The 15361-nt window shown below is 52.1% G+C and overlaps 1 protein-coding gene across 1 annotated transcript in view; it reads right to left on the reverse strand.

The window, feature by feature from the left end:
- Nucleotides 1–15361, reverse strand: part of LOC123760538 (paired mesoderm homeobox protein 2B) — a 175277-nt gene that overhangs the window by 35219 nt on the left and 124697 nt on the right. The gene's annotated exons all lie outside the window — the stretch shown is intronic.

The following is a 15361-nucleotide window of genomic DNA, read 5'->3' on the forward strand; positions in this document are numbered from 1 at the left end:
CTTTCCCATCGCCGTCTACCTTCCCTTCCCATTACCCCTTCTCCCCATCATCCCTCACCCAACACCCTCATTCTTAACATCCAACTCTGGCACTGAAGTTCAACCACTTGGATTGGTTGGTAGAGCGAAGATCTCGCTTCCTGCAGGTCGGCGTCCGATCCCCCGACCGTCCAAGTAGTTGGGCACCATTCCTGTCCCTTCCCGTCCCATCCCAAATCCCTATCCTGACTCCTTCCAAGTGCCATATAGTCGTACTGGCTTAGTGTTCTCTCCCGAGAATTACCTGACCTGACCTCTGGCATTTAAAACAGCAAACGTCCACAGATGTGAAGTGTAAAGGTCACCAGAAGGAAATTAAAGAATGTGAAAGACGAGGCGAACCACAGAGCCACAGTAGCCGCTGGCTAGGCCTAGCTGCTGGGTCTGGGAGGAAGGTGAGGGAGGGAGAGCCACGGTGCCAAGCCTTGTCCCAGCTGCTGGGTTTGGCTTTTGAGGATAAATATAATGTTATGTGGCACCATTCGCCTGCTTATTGGTTCATGTTAGCCCCGAGCACGTGAGCCCCGGACACGTGAGCCCCGGACACGTGAGCCCCGGACACGTGAGCCCCGGTCACGTGAGCCCCGGACACGTGAGCCCCGGACACGTGAGCCCCGGACACGTGAGCCCCGGTCACGTGAGCCCCGGGCACTACCATGAACATCTTCCCCAGATCCAGGTCTTCTCTCTTCCAGATCCTTGCCTTATCTATTCCAAATCGCAGCACCTCTCACCATGAGATGGTGTGCACGTCTATCCCAAGTGGGAGGAGGTACGGGGCGTCGTCTGTCCCCGCTTCCCATCCCCCGGGGCGGGGCGGGGCGGGAGGCAGTAACTCCGTTCCCCGCCTGTAGCCGAGCCGGACCCTTAACAGCCTCGTAAACCCGCACAAATAAAACCGACTTTTTCTTCTGCCGCGGTAGCCTGCATAATTCAAGGGGGGGGGAGTGTGGGGGCCCGGTGAGAGAGAACGGGAGAGTAAGGAGAGTGAGAGTGAGAGAGAGAGAGAGAGAGAGAGAGAGAGAGAGAGAGAGAGAGAGAGAGAGAGAGAGAGAGAGAGAGAGAGAGAGAGAGAGAGAGAGAGAGAGAGAGAGAGACGGGGGGAGAGGGGGAGTGCGTGTGTTTACTATTTGTGCCTGCAGGATCGAGCTATTAGCTCTAGGATTCCGCCTTTCTAACCAATCTGTTTTCCATTTATTATGTCTATTGCATATATATTTCTCTCTAACACGCATCCACGCACGCACGCGCGCACACACAAAGTGCGTGCGTGCGTGAAATGCACCTCACGACACTGAAAGACACAAGAGTAAGTGGAGACATGATCACTATCTACAAAATTCTCAGATGAATTAACGTGATTAAAAAGGATAAACTGTTTAGCACGGGTGATACGCGAACAAGGGGACACAGGTGGAAACTGAGTACCCACATGAGCCACAGGGACGTTAGAAAGAGCTTTTTCAGTGGCAGAGTAGTTAACGGATGGAATGCATTAGGAAGTGATGTGGTGGAGGCTGACTCCATACACAGTTTCAAATGTAGATATGATAGAGCCCAATAGGCTCAGGAACCTGTACACCTGTTGATTAACAGTTGAGAGGCGGGACCAAAAAGCCAGAGCTCAACCTCCGCAAACACAACTAGGTGAGCACGCACACGCACACACACATCACCAGGAAGCAGGTGGTCTAGCTCCCAGGTACCCATTTACTGCAAGTTGAAAAGAGGCATCAGGGTGAATGAAACTGTGTCCTATTTGTTTCTGCCTCGGCCGAGAATCAAACCCGGGCTCTTAGAACTACGACCCCCAAGCTCTGTCCACTCAGTTGCGAGGCCCCTCATGCTGGCCAAGGAGAGATGAGGGAGGAGGATATATTTTGGACAGTGAGGCTCCTGAGAGAGACAGAGAGAGAGAGAGAGACAGAGAGAGAGAGACAGACAGAGAGAGACCTCACCCAGTACCTCCCCCCCTCCTCACCCAGCACCTCCCCGCCCCTCACCCAGTATCTCCCCTCCCCTCACCCAGTACCTCTCCCCCCCCCTCACCCAGTACCTCTCCCCCCTCACCCAGCACCTCCCCGCCCCCTCACCCAGCACCTCCCCGCCCCCTCACCCAGCACCTCCCCGCCCCCTCACCCAGCACCTCCCCGCCCCCTCACCCAGCACCTCCCCGCCCCCTCGCCCAGCACCTCCCCGCCCCTCACCCAGTACCTCTCCCCCCCTCACCCAGTACCTCTCCCCCCCTCACCCAGCACCTCCCCGCCCCCTCACCCAGCACCTCCCCGCCCCCTCACCCAGCACCTCCCCGCCCCTCACCCAGTACCTCTCCCCCCCTCACCCAGTACCTCTCCTCCCCTCACCCAGTACCTCTCCCCCCCTCACCCAGTACCTCTCCCCTCCTCACCCAGTACCTCTCCCCCCCTCACCCAGTAACTCTATTATGATTGCAACTTAATATTAAATAACAATAATGCCTCCATTAAACAGCTCAGCATTAAGAGACGGGTTCCTTGTGAGGTGGTCCATGATAACACCTCCTAGCCTCTGGTGCCCAGCTAAGAACATCAACGCTGTTTCAATGGAGTTCTACCATTAGTTTAAACAAAAATATAACAAAGTGCGTTCTCAAAGAAAAAAAAAAGAGAAATTAAGGAATTATATTTTGTCCCAGGATGATATGGAAGGAGGGAGTAAGTTGACCAGGAATATGGAGAGAGAGAGAGAGAGAGAGAGGGAGTGTTTTTAGGGTGAGAGAGGGAGAGGGTGAGGGAGGGGGAAGGATATAAACAGACATATTAGCTTAGTGGTCGTCACAGACAAGCAGACGTGTAAAGAATAGGCAGAATAGCAGAGATAAAGAGAGGCAGACACGGTACAGAGATGGAGAGATAGTGGCAAGCAAGGGAGACACAGTGTGGTCAGGCGTAGATAGTGTGGTCAGGCGTAGATAGTGTGGTCAGGCGTAGATAGTGTGGTCTGGAGGTTACGCAGTGTTATTTCTTCCAGGGGGGGGGGGGGCATGAGAGATGCTTCCCCTTCCAGGGGAGGCATGAGAGATGCTTCCCCTTCCAGGGGAGGCATGAGAGATGCTTCCCCTTCCAGGGGGGGCATGAGAGATGCTTCCCCTTCCAGGGGAGGCATGAGAGATGCTTCCCCTTCCAGGGGGGGCATGAGAGATGCTTCCTCTTCCAGGGGGGGCATGAGAGATGCTTCCTCTTCCAGGGGGGCATGAGAGATGCTTCCCCTTCCAGGGGAGGCATGAGAGATGCTTCCCCTTCCAGGGGGGGCATGAGAGATGCTTCCCCTTCCAGAGGAGGCATGAGAGATGCTTCCCCTTCCAGGGGAGGCATGAGAGATGCTTCCCCTTCCAGGGGGGGCATGAGAGATGCTTCCTCTTCCAGGGGGGCATGAGAGATGCTTCCCCTTCCAGGGGAGGCATGAGAGATGCTTCCCCTTCCAGGGGGGGCATGAGAGATGCTTCCCCTTCCAGTGGGGGGGGCATGAGAAATACTTCCCCTTCCAGGGGGGGGGGCATGAGAGATGCAGGCAGCCCTGAGCGCCACACCCACCACCCACACTGGTCCTGACGCCACACCCACCACCCACACTGGTCCTGACGCCACACCCACCACCCACACTGGTCCTGACGCCACACCCACCACCCACACTGGTCCTGACGCCACACCCACCACCCACACTGGTCCTGACGCCACACCCACCACCCACACTGGTCCTGACGCCACACCCACCACCCACACTGGTCCTGACGCCACACCCACCACCCACACTGGTCCTGACGCCACACCCACCACCCACACTGGTCCTGACGCCACACCCACCACCCACACTGGTCCTGACGCCACACCCACCACCCACACTGGTCCTGACGCCACACCCACCACCCACACTGGTCCTGACGCCACACCCACCACCCACACTGGTCCTGACGCCACACCCACCACCCACACTGGTCCTGACGCCACACCCACCACCCACACTGGTCCTGACGCCACACCCACCACCCACACTGGTCCTGACGCCACACCCGCCACCCACACTGGTCCTGACGCCACACCCGCCACCCACACTGGTCCTGACGCCACACCTGCCACCCACACTGGTCCTGACGCCACACCCACCACCCACACTGGTCCTGACGCCACACCCACCACCCACACTGGTCCTGACGCCACACCCACCACCCACACTGGTCCTGACGCCACACCCGCCACCCACACTGGTCCTGACGCCACACCCACCACCCACACTGGTCCTGACGCCACACCCGCCACCCACACTGGTCCTGACGCCGCACCTGCCACCCACACTGGTCCTGACGCCACACCCACCACCCACACTGGTCCTGACGCCACACCCACCACCCACACTGGTCCTGACGCCACACCCACCACCCACACTGGTCCTGACGCCACACCCACCACCCACACTGGTCCTGACGCCACACCCACCACCCACACTGGTCCTGACGCCACACCCGCCACCCACACTGGTCCTGACGCCACACCCACCACCCACACTGGTCCTGACGCCACACCCGCCACCCACACTGGTCCTGACGCCACACCTGCCACCCACACTGGTCCTGACGCCACACCCACCACCCACACTGGTCCTGACGCCACACCCACCACCCACACTGGTCCTGACGCCACACCCACCACCCACACTGGTCCTGACGCCACACCCACCACCCACACTGGTCCTGACGCCACACCCACCACCCACACTGGTCCTGACGCCACACCCGCCACCCACACTGGTCCTGACGCCACACCCACCACCCACACTGGTCCTGACGCCACACCCGCCACCCACACTGGTCCTGACGCCACACCTGCCACCCACACTGGTCCTGACGCCACACCCACCACCCACACTGGTCCTGACGCCACACCCACCACCCACACTGGTCCTGACGCCACACCCACCACCCACACTGGTCCTGACGCCACACCCACCACCCACACTGGTCCTGACGCCACACCCGCCACCCACACTGGTCCTGACGCCACACCCGCCACCCACACTGGTCCTGACGCCACACCTGCCACCCACACTGGTCCTGACGCCACACCCACCACCCACACTGGTCCTGACGCCACACCCACCACCCACACTGGTCCTGACGCCACACCCACCACCCACACTGGTCCTGACGCCACACCCACAACCCACACTGGTCCTGACGCCACACCCGCCACAGGTGTTAATGTCCAGTGAGATGCAACATACATATATGTTTAATGAGGTAGAATGTAAATGTATTTATAACAACGAAGGGAATTGAAAGTCAGGCCCTGAAGGGCCTGACACGAGTACAAAAGACAAAAAGAGATAGAGGTAAGGTGTCACTTAAACTCTTCCTCATAACCCGGGCTGAGTGAGGAAGGTGTCACTTAAACTCTTCCTCATAACCCGGGCTGAGTGAGGAAGGTGTCACTTAAACTCTTCCTCATAACCCAGGCTGAGTGAGGAAGGTGTCACTTAAACTCTTCCTCATAACCCGGGCTGAGTGAGGAAGGTGTCACTTAAACTCTTCCTCATAACCCGGGCTGAGTGAGGAAGGTGTCACTTAAACTCTTCCTCATAACCCGGGCTGAGTGAGGAAGGTGTCACTTAAACTCTTCCTCATAACCCGGGCTGAGTGAGGAAGGTGTCACTTAAACTCTTCCTCATAACCCAGGCTGAGTGAGGAAGGTGTCACTTAAACTCTTCCTCATAACCCAGGCTGAGTGAGGAAGGTGTCACTTAAACTCTTCCTCATAACCCAGGCTGAGTGAGGAAGGTGTCACTTAAACTCTTCCTCATAACCCGGGCTGAGTGAGGAAGGTGTCACTTAAACTCTTCCTCATAACCCAGGCTGAGTGAGGAAGGTGTCACTTAAACTCTTCCTCATAACCCAGGCTGAGTGAGGAAGATGTCACTTAAACTCTTCCTCATAACCCAGGCTGAGTGAGGAAGGTGTCACTTAAACTCTTCCTCATAACCCGGGCTGAGTGAGGAAGGTGGCATTCCCTCTTCCTCATAACCCAGGCTGAGTGAGGAAGGTGTCACTTAAACTCTTCCTCATAACCCGGGCTGAGTGAGGAAGGTGTCACTTAAACTCTTCCTCATAACCCGGGCTGAGTGAGGAAGGTGTCACTTAAACTCTTCCTCATAACCCGGGCTGAGTGAGGAAGGTGTCACTTAAACTCTTCCTCATAACCCAGGCTGAGTGAGGAAGGTGTCACTTAAACTCTTCCTCATAACCCAGGCTGAGTGAGGAAGGTGTCATTCCCTCTTCCTCATTACCTCCCAGCCGTCGCTGACAATCTAATTGTCAATAATCACCAAACACAATTAACGCGAGCAAAAACCTCGCGGCACAAAATAAGCAACTTTTGCACCGGGTTTAACCAACATCCAAGAAAATCTCCATTGGAAAAGAACACAAAGTAGGAATCGGACCTCCGTACGGTTTTTTCCTCGAGGTAACTCAATCCCTCACGCCCTCTCCCCGTTGATTGGCCTAATCACCTAATCGGCCAATCATCGGTCTTTGTTGTTTGGTAATCACCGCGAAGGTCAGGATGGAAAAATGACTCGATCTTCTCTCCCCTCCCCCCCCCAAGAACCACCCTACCTGCTGAAGGAGTTAATTCCCTCTGTATGTGTTAATACCTGGCGTAGAGGCCCTAGCCAGCTGGCTGGTCACTGGCGTAGAGGCCCTAGCCAGCTGGCTGGTCACTGGCGTAGAGGCCCTAGCCAGCTGGCTGGTCACTGGCGTAGAGGCCCTAGCCAGCTGGCTGGTCACTGGCGTAGAGGCCCTAGCCAGCTGGCTGGTCACTGGCGTAGAGGCCCTAGCCAGCTGGCTGGTCACTGGCGTAGAGGCCCTAGCCAGCTGGCTGGTCACTGGCGTAGAGGCCCTAACCAGCTGGCTGGTCACTGGCGTAGAGGCCCTAACCAGCTGGCTGGTCACTGGCGTAGAGGCCCTAACCAGCTGGCTGGTCACTGGCGTAGAGGCCCTAGCCAGCTGGCTGGTCACTGGCGTAGAGGCCCTAACCAGCTGGCTGGTCAATGGCGTAGAGGCCCTAGCCAGCTGGCTGGTCACTGGCGTAGAGGCCCTAGCCAGCTGGCTGGGCCTCCCATTGTATATATCAAAGGGAACTCAAGCTGCCTTTGATATATAATGCAGTATTGACCTCGGAAAGAAGTCAATACTGCGAATGTAAATTACGTGGAAATATGTTTATTCCTTATACATTTAACAAGATATAATCGACATACGCAAAGTTTAGCGCTTAGCGAGGCTCTGTATTTTGTAGTCTAAGTTGCTGAAAAGATGTGTTTTGTGCAACATGCAGAGATAATTAGTTCTTATTAAGATATGCACTTATTTTTCTGAATATATATATATATATATATATATATATATATATATATATATATATATATATATATAATATATATTTATATTTATATTATTATATATATATATATATAAATATATATATATATAAATATATATATATATATATATATATATATATATATATATATATATATATATATATATATATATATGTCGTACCTAGTAGCCACAACGCACTTCTCAGTCTACTATGCAAGGCCCAATTTGCCTAATAAGCCAAGTTTTCATGAATTAATTGTTTTTCGACTACCTAACCTACCTAACCTAACCTAACCTAACTTTTTCTGCTACCTAACCTAACCTAACCTATAAAGATAGGTTAGGTAGGGTTGGTTAGGTTCGGTCATATATCTACGTTAATTCTAACTCCAATAAAAAAAAATTGACCTAATACATAATGAAATGAGTAGCTTTATAATTTCATAAGGAAAAAATTAGAGAAATTATATTAATTCAGTAAAACTTGGCTTATTAGGCAAATCGGGCCTTGCATAGTAGGCTGAGAAGTGCGTTCTGGCTACTAGGTACGACATATATATATATATATATATATATATATATATATATATATATATATATATATATATATATATATATATATTTATATATATATATATTTATATATATATATATATATAATAATATAAATATATATATATATATATATATATATATATATATATATATATATATATATATATATATATATATATATTTATATTTATATTATTATATATATATATATATATATATAAATATATATATATATATATATATATATATATATATATATATATATATATATATATATATATATATATATATGTCGTACCTAGTAGCCAGAACGCACTTCTCAGCCTACTATGCAAGGCCCGATTTGCCTAATAAGCCAAGTTTTACTGAATTAATATAATTTCTCTAATTTTTTCCTTATGAAATTATAAAGCTACTCATTTCATTATGTATTAGGTCAATTTTTTTTTATTGGAGTTAGAATTAACGTAGATATATGACCGAACCTAACCAACCCTACCTAACCTATCTTTATAGGTTAGGTTAGGTTAGGTAGCAGAAAAAGTTAGGTTAGGTTAGGTAGGTTAGGTAGTCGAAAAACAATTAATTCATGAAAACTTGGCTTATTAGGCAAATTGGGCCTTGCATAGTAGACTGAGAAGTGCGTTGTGGCTACTAGGTACGACATATATATATATATATATATATATATATATATATATATATATATATATATATATATATATATATATATATATATATATATATATTTATATTTGGCAAGCACCTTAACTTCAACCAGTACAAGCAACCAGCATAGCCCCAACAAGCTATTAGTATATCACTAACAAGCTGCCAGTATAACAAACTGTGTAGTAATGTAACAACCATCAGTTCCCTGCTCAAAATAGCGTACGTGAATGGTGTTATTTGAGCGCGCCATCGCCTGCCGCTTGGAAAGTCTACGGTGTCTCCAACCCGCGTTTCACTTAGTATAAGCTCGCAGGACGACAGAGTACAGGCAGGCCCCAAGATATGCACAAACAAATGTGGTAGGAGAATAAATTCCAGCTCCCTGACCCGGTCGCTTTCGAAATTTACACATGTTGGCGTAATGCATAAATACCTCCTTACGATTTGCATTTAATTACCTCGGTAGTTAACACTGACGAATCATCTTGTATAATTATTTTCTTGAGTCGGATGAGCACTAGTTTAGATGAATGCGAGACGACTCATCCTAACTCGGTGTGGGACGACTCGTAGGACGACTCGTAGGACGACTCGAGCATGAGTGTGTTGAGATGGTGAGCAGAAGAAAGGAGTTTTAACACAATATCACGGAATCCTGCTGAAGTATTGAACACTTTTTGTCACAATTATCTGACTTGGCGTTCACTTTGGCTCATCTCCTTGGTTCATCTCCTTGGCTCCACCTAACATTCTCTAATTCTCATCAATCCTCCCAGACGCACTCTGGTCTGCTTTTTTTTGTCTGGTCCTCTCTGGTTCTCGGCCCAGTCCGGCCAGGTCCGGTCCTGTCTGGTACTCGGCCCGGTCCGGCCAGGTCGAGTCCTGTCTGGTTCTCGGCCCAGTCCGGCCAGGTCGGGTCCTCTCTGGTTCTCGGCCCAGTCCGGCCAGGTCGGGTCCTCTCTGGTTCTCGGCCCAGTCCGGCCAGGTCGGGTCCTCTCTGGTTCTCGGCCCAGTCCGGCCAGGTCGGATCCTCTCTGGTTCTCGGCCCAGTCCGGCCAGGTCGGGTCCTCTCTGGTTCTCGGCCCAGTCCGGCCAGGTCGGGTCCTCTCTGGTTCTCGGCCCAGTCCGGCCAGGTCGGGTCCTGTCTGGTACTCGGCCCAGTCCGGCCAGGTCGGGTCCTGTCTGGTACTCGGCCCGGTCCGGCCAGTCAGCCAGAGCTAGCACAGCCATCGTCTAAGTAACCTTCTTTATTCATAAAGTTGGTCCATTACTCACTGGTGCAGATGATATTCGCCAGGCGGGGCCGCCTGTCTCCCAGCCACCTGTGGGGCCCTTCTGTTGGGTCTCCTGTGGGGCCCTTCTGTTGGGTCTCCTGTAGGGCCCTTCTGTTGGGTCTCCTGTAGGGCCCTTCTGTTGGGTCTCCTGTAGGGCCCTTCTGTTGGGTCTCCTGTAGGGCCCTTCTGTTGGGTCTCCTGTAGGGCCCTTCTGTTGGGTCTCCTGTAGGGCCCTTCTGTTGGGTCTCCTGTAGGGCCCTTCTGTTGGGTCTCCTGTAGGGCCCTTCTGTTGGGTCTCCTGTAGGGCCCTTCTGTTGGGTCTCCTGTAGGGCCCTTCTGTTGGGTCTCCTGTAGGGCCCTTCTGTTGGGTCTCCTGTAGGGCCCTTCTGTTGGGTCTCCTGTAGGGCCCTTCTGTTGGGTCTCCTGTAGGGCCCTTCTGTTGGGTCTCCTGTGGGGCCCTTCTGTTGGGTCTCCTGTGGGGCCCTTCTGTTGGGTCTCCTGTACGGCCCTTCTGTTGGGTCTCCTGTAGGGCCCTTCTGTTGGGTCTCCTGTGGGGCCCCTTCTCTTGGGTCTCCTGTACGGCCCTTCTGTTGGGTCTCCTGTAGGGCCCTTCTGTTGGGTCTCCTGTGGGGCCCCTTCTCTTGGGTCTCCTGTAGGGCATTTCTGATGGCTCTTCTTTGGGATGTTCAGCAGTGTCTCCTATTGAAGCTTCAGTATGGACTACTGAGATACCTTCTATGGCGTGTTCTGTGGATCATTTTATGGTTTGTGCTGTGGGCCCTTCTGTTGCTTGAACCATGGGGTCTCTCTGTGGTTCTTCCTGTTGTTTATAATGTGGGTCCTGCCGTGGGAACTCTAGTGCGCCCATCCTGCTAGACTCTTGCAGAGGCCTCTTATATATTATTACTTATGGTACCTCACTATGGTGTCTCGCATGGTACCTTATGTAGAGCCTCCTCTATTACCTCATAATGTGTTATTGTCTCGTTTGGTACCTTCCATGAGGCCTCCTCTACTGCCTCCTATGGAGACTCGTGTAGTACCTCTTGTAGTAACTAGTATAACGCCTCCTGTGTTGCCTCTATAGGGCTGTAACTGAAGGGCTACGAGCCCTCTCTGCCAGGCTCTTGTGTGGTAGCGCCTGCACCTGGCGTCGGGGGCCACTGGAGCGTGTGTAGCGGCGCTGGAGCGTGCAGAGCGCCGCCCGCTACCCGTCCGGGGCGTGTCTCCTGACCATGTATCATGTTCACCACGCTACACCCTCCCGCTGCCTCGCCGCCTGTCCTCCTTCAGGAAGGTCCTCGCCGGTGTGCGTGATAGTTATTCATGGCGGCGCAGGTTGACGGCAGGATAATATAGCTAGGACCCTGCGTGGCTCCTAGCTGTGTTTCCAGTCCCCAGCACTTTCGAGTAGCTAGGAGCGCCTTCTGAACCCCCCTGGCACACCCATTCAGTTTGGGGTGACCACCTTATTAGTCGACGTGTGTGTGTGTGTGTGCATACTTGGCCCCCTATGCCAGCCAAACCTTCATGTGGACCAGCCTACATACTCACAAGCATGCTCCATATTACCTCCCTCACAAACACACCCCCTGATAGTCCCTCACATGCCCTGCCTCCCTCCTAGAAACGCTCTCTCACACTGGCCACCAAAAATTTAGTACGAACGAGCCACTGTGGGAGAGTCGACAGCTGTTGCCAGAGTAGCCAGGACCGACGTCCCTCAAGCCAATGCTATGGTCATCCGGGCCACACACTGCCTACACACATGGGTGTGTAGGCAGTGTGGGTGTGTGGGTGTGCTCCTCCCACACTGTTCCACCGACCCCGGGAGTCACACTTGCCTGCAGACATCGCCCCATGGTGGGGCTCTCCTTGGCCCCCCCCCCCACACACACACACTGGCTGTGGGTTTAACACTGCCAGTGTGAAGGTCTGACCACATCATGGGTACTTCCACCCGCGCCTCGCCACATTCCTCACAACAGTTGGTTGTAAAATATTACGAGGTGTGGAGCGTGTATGTGGTGGCGATGGTGGCTGTGGAGGGATCTGGCCGCCACCACAGCTGGGAGTGTGGTGGTGACCGTGGAGGGATCTGGCCGCCACCACAGCTGGGAGTGTGGTGGTGACCGTGGAGGGATCTGGCCGCCACCACAGCTGGGAGTGTGGTGGTGACCGTGGAGGGATCTGGCCGCCACCACAGCTGGGAGTGTGGTGGTGACCGTGGAGGGATCTGGCCGCCACCACAGCTGGGAGTATGGTGGTGACCGTGGAGGGATCTGGCCGCCACCACAGCTGGGAGTGTGGTGGTGACCGTGGAGGGATCTGGCCCCCACCACACACCTCCACAACACTGTTGCCAGACTGGCTTACCACCTTAAAACACGTAATCCCTAAATGCCGTGAATCTCTGATCCTTTCAATCTCGGAGGCAACTCATATCCAACTTTTAATCCAATCCACCACACAGCCCGGCGCGTTATAATTATGTCTTAAGACCCGGGCGGCTCTTGCGGCGCCCTCCAGGGGGTGAGATATCACATTCATTCATTACTGCATAAAATGGCATCAGTCCTGCTAACTGGGTGAGGAAGATAAGAAGAAACTGTACCAGCAGCAATTCCGGAATTAATTTAGTTTATTTGCTTGAGACGTGCGTTTGATTAACTAGTCACAGATGTAGTGTAATTAGCAAGGCCCGTCCCTCACTCCAGCTCAGGGTAGGAGAATGATGTCGTGTTCAGCGGCTGCCATTTTGGTATAAGGATGTCTGGCTGGTAGAGGAGGCGCTCCAAGGCGCCGCTGTGAACACCAGTCCTGCCCGGCACATTCTTCCTAACAATATTTGATAACCAAGTGAGGTTGGCAATTCGCTTTTATTATGAGGTATAAGGTCTCTTTAATTAACGCTTCGCTTCATTCCACCACCGCCGCTCACTTTGCTATATCAACCACAATTTAATTATCCTTAATTTTCTCCAAAACTCATTGTTTCGGTAAATCCTGTAAAAAAAAATGAAAAAAAGGTCCCCGCTGTGTAAATTACTGGGACTACATCACCCGCGCCGAGGCGGTAACTCTTCCTTTATAATATACAAAGCAAACGAGGATTTATCCACCTTGCGGAGATAATAATTAGGTCGGTGGTCAGATGGGCTGGAACTCCATATCCAGAGTCTCCTGGTTGGGCCATAAATTATAGATTCTTCTTGTAACCCGGCGGGCGGGTGTGGTGGCCAGGAATCAATAAAGAGTGGCCGCGCGCCGAGCACTCATTGGCTGCACCGCCGACCAATCAGCGTCTGGCTGGCCCCTGCCCGCCCATCAGTCACACTGGCCACGTGGACCCTCCGTTAAAAGTGAAGGTTTGACTTTTATATTTGCGCTCAAACCCCGCTGCTTATCTCGCATCTGGACCGGGATCTGATGAACGTCGAGTGTGTGGCATCATCCGGTCATTAACCAATAAGAAGGTGGCTAGGTGGGTGAGCAACCATTACGACAATTCGCTAGGGACGCGAACCTTTTCCTGCCGCCAAAGCCCTCTGGTGACTGACTGGCTGGATGGCTCGCCGGCCAGCAGGTGGAGGAGCCATCGGATTTTTGATTAGTTGGTCGAGGTGACTTGAGGCCACTCCATGGAAGCGGTAACGAGGTTTGGCCGGGTGGGAATGGGCCCAAACCGAGTTAGAAAGCTGTTATGGCCGCTCAACCCCATCTGTAAGCATTTTGCCCCACTCATCATAGACGGCTCATTGGATCTATTACGAAAATACTGGCAGCAATCAGAGCCAAGGAAGGTGAGAGACCGAGGGAGGCGGTGTAGGACAAGACGCAGGTGGAGGCGGTGTAGGACAAGACGCAGGTGGAGGCGGTGTAGGACAAGACGCAGGTGGAGGAGGTGTAGGACAAGACGCAGGTGGAGGCGACGTAGGGAACCTGAGCTGCCGGGGGATAAGACGGGGTGTAAATTGCAGCAGGGAAGATGACGACACATACCCACGGTATTCGGTATTCAGAAGTTAACACTTAGAAATATCTTCACCCTCTTGGGAGAAGATAGTGTGTGTTAAGTTTAAGCCCGCGACCCCGTGACACCGTGACACCGTGACACCGTGACACCGTGACACCGTGACATCGTGACACCATGACACCGTGACACCGTCATTAACGTAGTCTTCCCACGTATCTCAGACCTCTCAGCTCGGGGGCACTCTGGTGGCATACCGCTAAACTAGTTCTAACTTCGTCTTGTGTTTGACTAGATATGGACTCCAAGCTGGAGCTCCTTAGGTCAGTACTGGTCTGACATGTGGTATACGAGTTTCTGAATAATTCCTGACAAAAGTTTCTAGAGGTAGTTCTTATATTAGCCCGCCTTGCACATGTCGCTGATGATGTCCTTTTGATGTGGGCTTCCGGCGACAGGTCTGGTGTGATATCAACCCCCAGATCTTTCTCTCTTCCTGGTTTCTGAAGGAGTTCATCTCCCAACCGGTATATTGTGCTCGGCCTCTTGCTCCCTATACCTATTTTTCATTACCTTATAAATTACTGCTGGACCATTCCTTTAGTCTATCCAAGACATCTTGCGCTCTCTTGCTCTTCTCCTCTGTCTTATTCTTTCTCATAATTTTAGCATCGCTAGCAAACATTGAGAGAAATGAGCCTATTTCCTCTGGTCCACCCTTCTTTTTCTTAATGTTTGCCCGGTTAATGATCTTTATTAAACCTGTGAGACACGATTTGTCATCCCTGAACCCATGCTGGGGGTGTGTCACCGAGTCTCTTCTCTAAAGATGTGCTACAAGTACATCTTGTAGCACATCTATGTGCTACAAGACCACGAGGATCTTCGTCTTGCATGCCTTTAGGAGGATGGGAAAAGCTTATTGATTTGGTGCCAGGGGCATATAGGCTGATTGGTGTTGGTGCCAGGGGGGATAGGCTTACTGGGGCTGGTGCCAGGGGGGATAGGCTTACTGGGGCTGGTGCCAGGGGGGATAGGCTTACTGGGGCTGGTGCCCGGGGGATAGGCTTACTGGGGCTGGTGCCAGGGGGATAGGCTTACTGGGGCTGGTGCCAGGGGGTATAGGCTTACTGGTGCTGGTGCCAGGGGGGGATAGGCTTACTGGGGCTGGTGCCAGGGGGGATAGGCTTACTGGGTCTGGTGCCAGAGGGGATAGGCTTACTGGGGCTGGTGCCAGGGGGTATAGGCTTACTGGTGCTGGTGCCAGGGGGGATAGGCTTACTGGTGCTGGTGCCATAAGCTCACAGGTGCGGGACCTGGTCATACCAATACGCAACGTGAAAGCATTCATTCCCTTTAAGCTCAAAGTTACTTCAGATTATTTTGATAATATTGTGTTGTGTATATTAGTAATATCTTACTATATTTGTTGGT

This window comes from Procambarus clarkii, chromosome 39 (genome assembly GCF_040958095.1).
Source record: "Procambarus clarkii isolate CNS0578487 chromosome 39, FALCON_Pclarkii_2.0, whole genome shotgun sequence".
In the NCBI taxonomy this organism is placed as follows: Eukaryota; Metazoa; Arthropoda; class Malacostraca; order Decapoda; family Cambaridae; genus Procambarus; species Procambarus clarkii.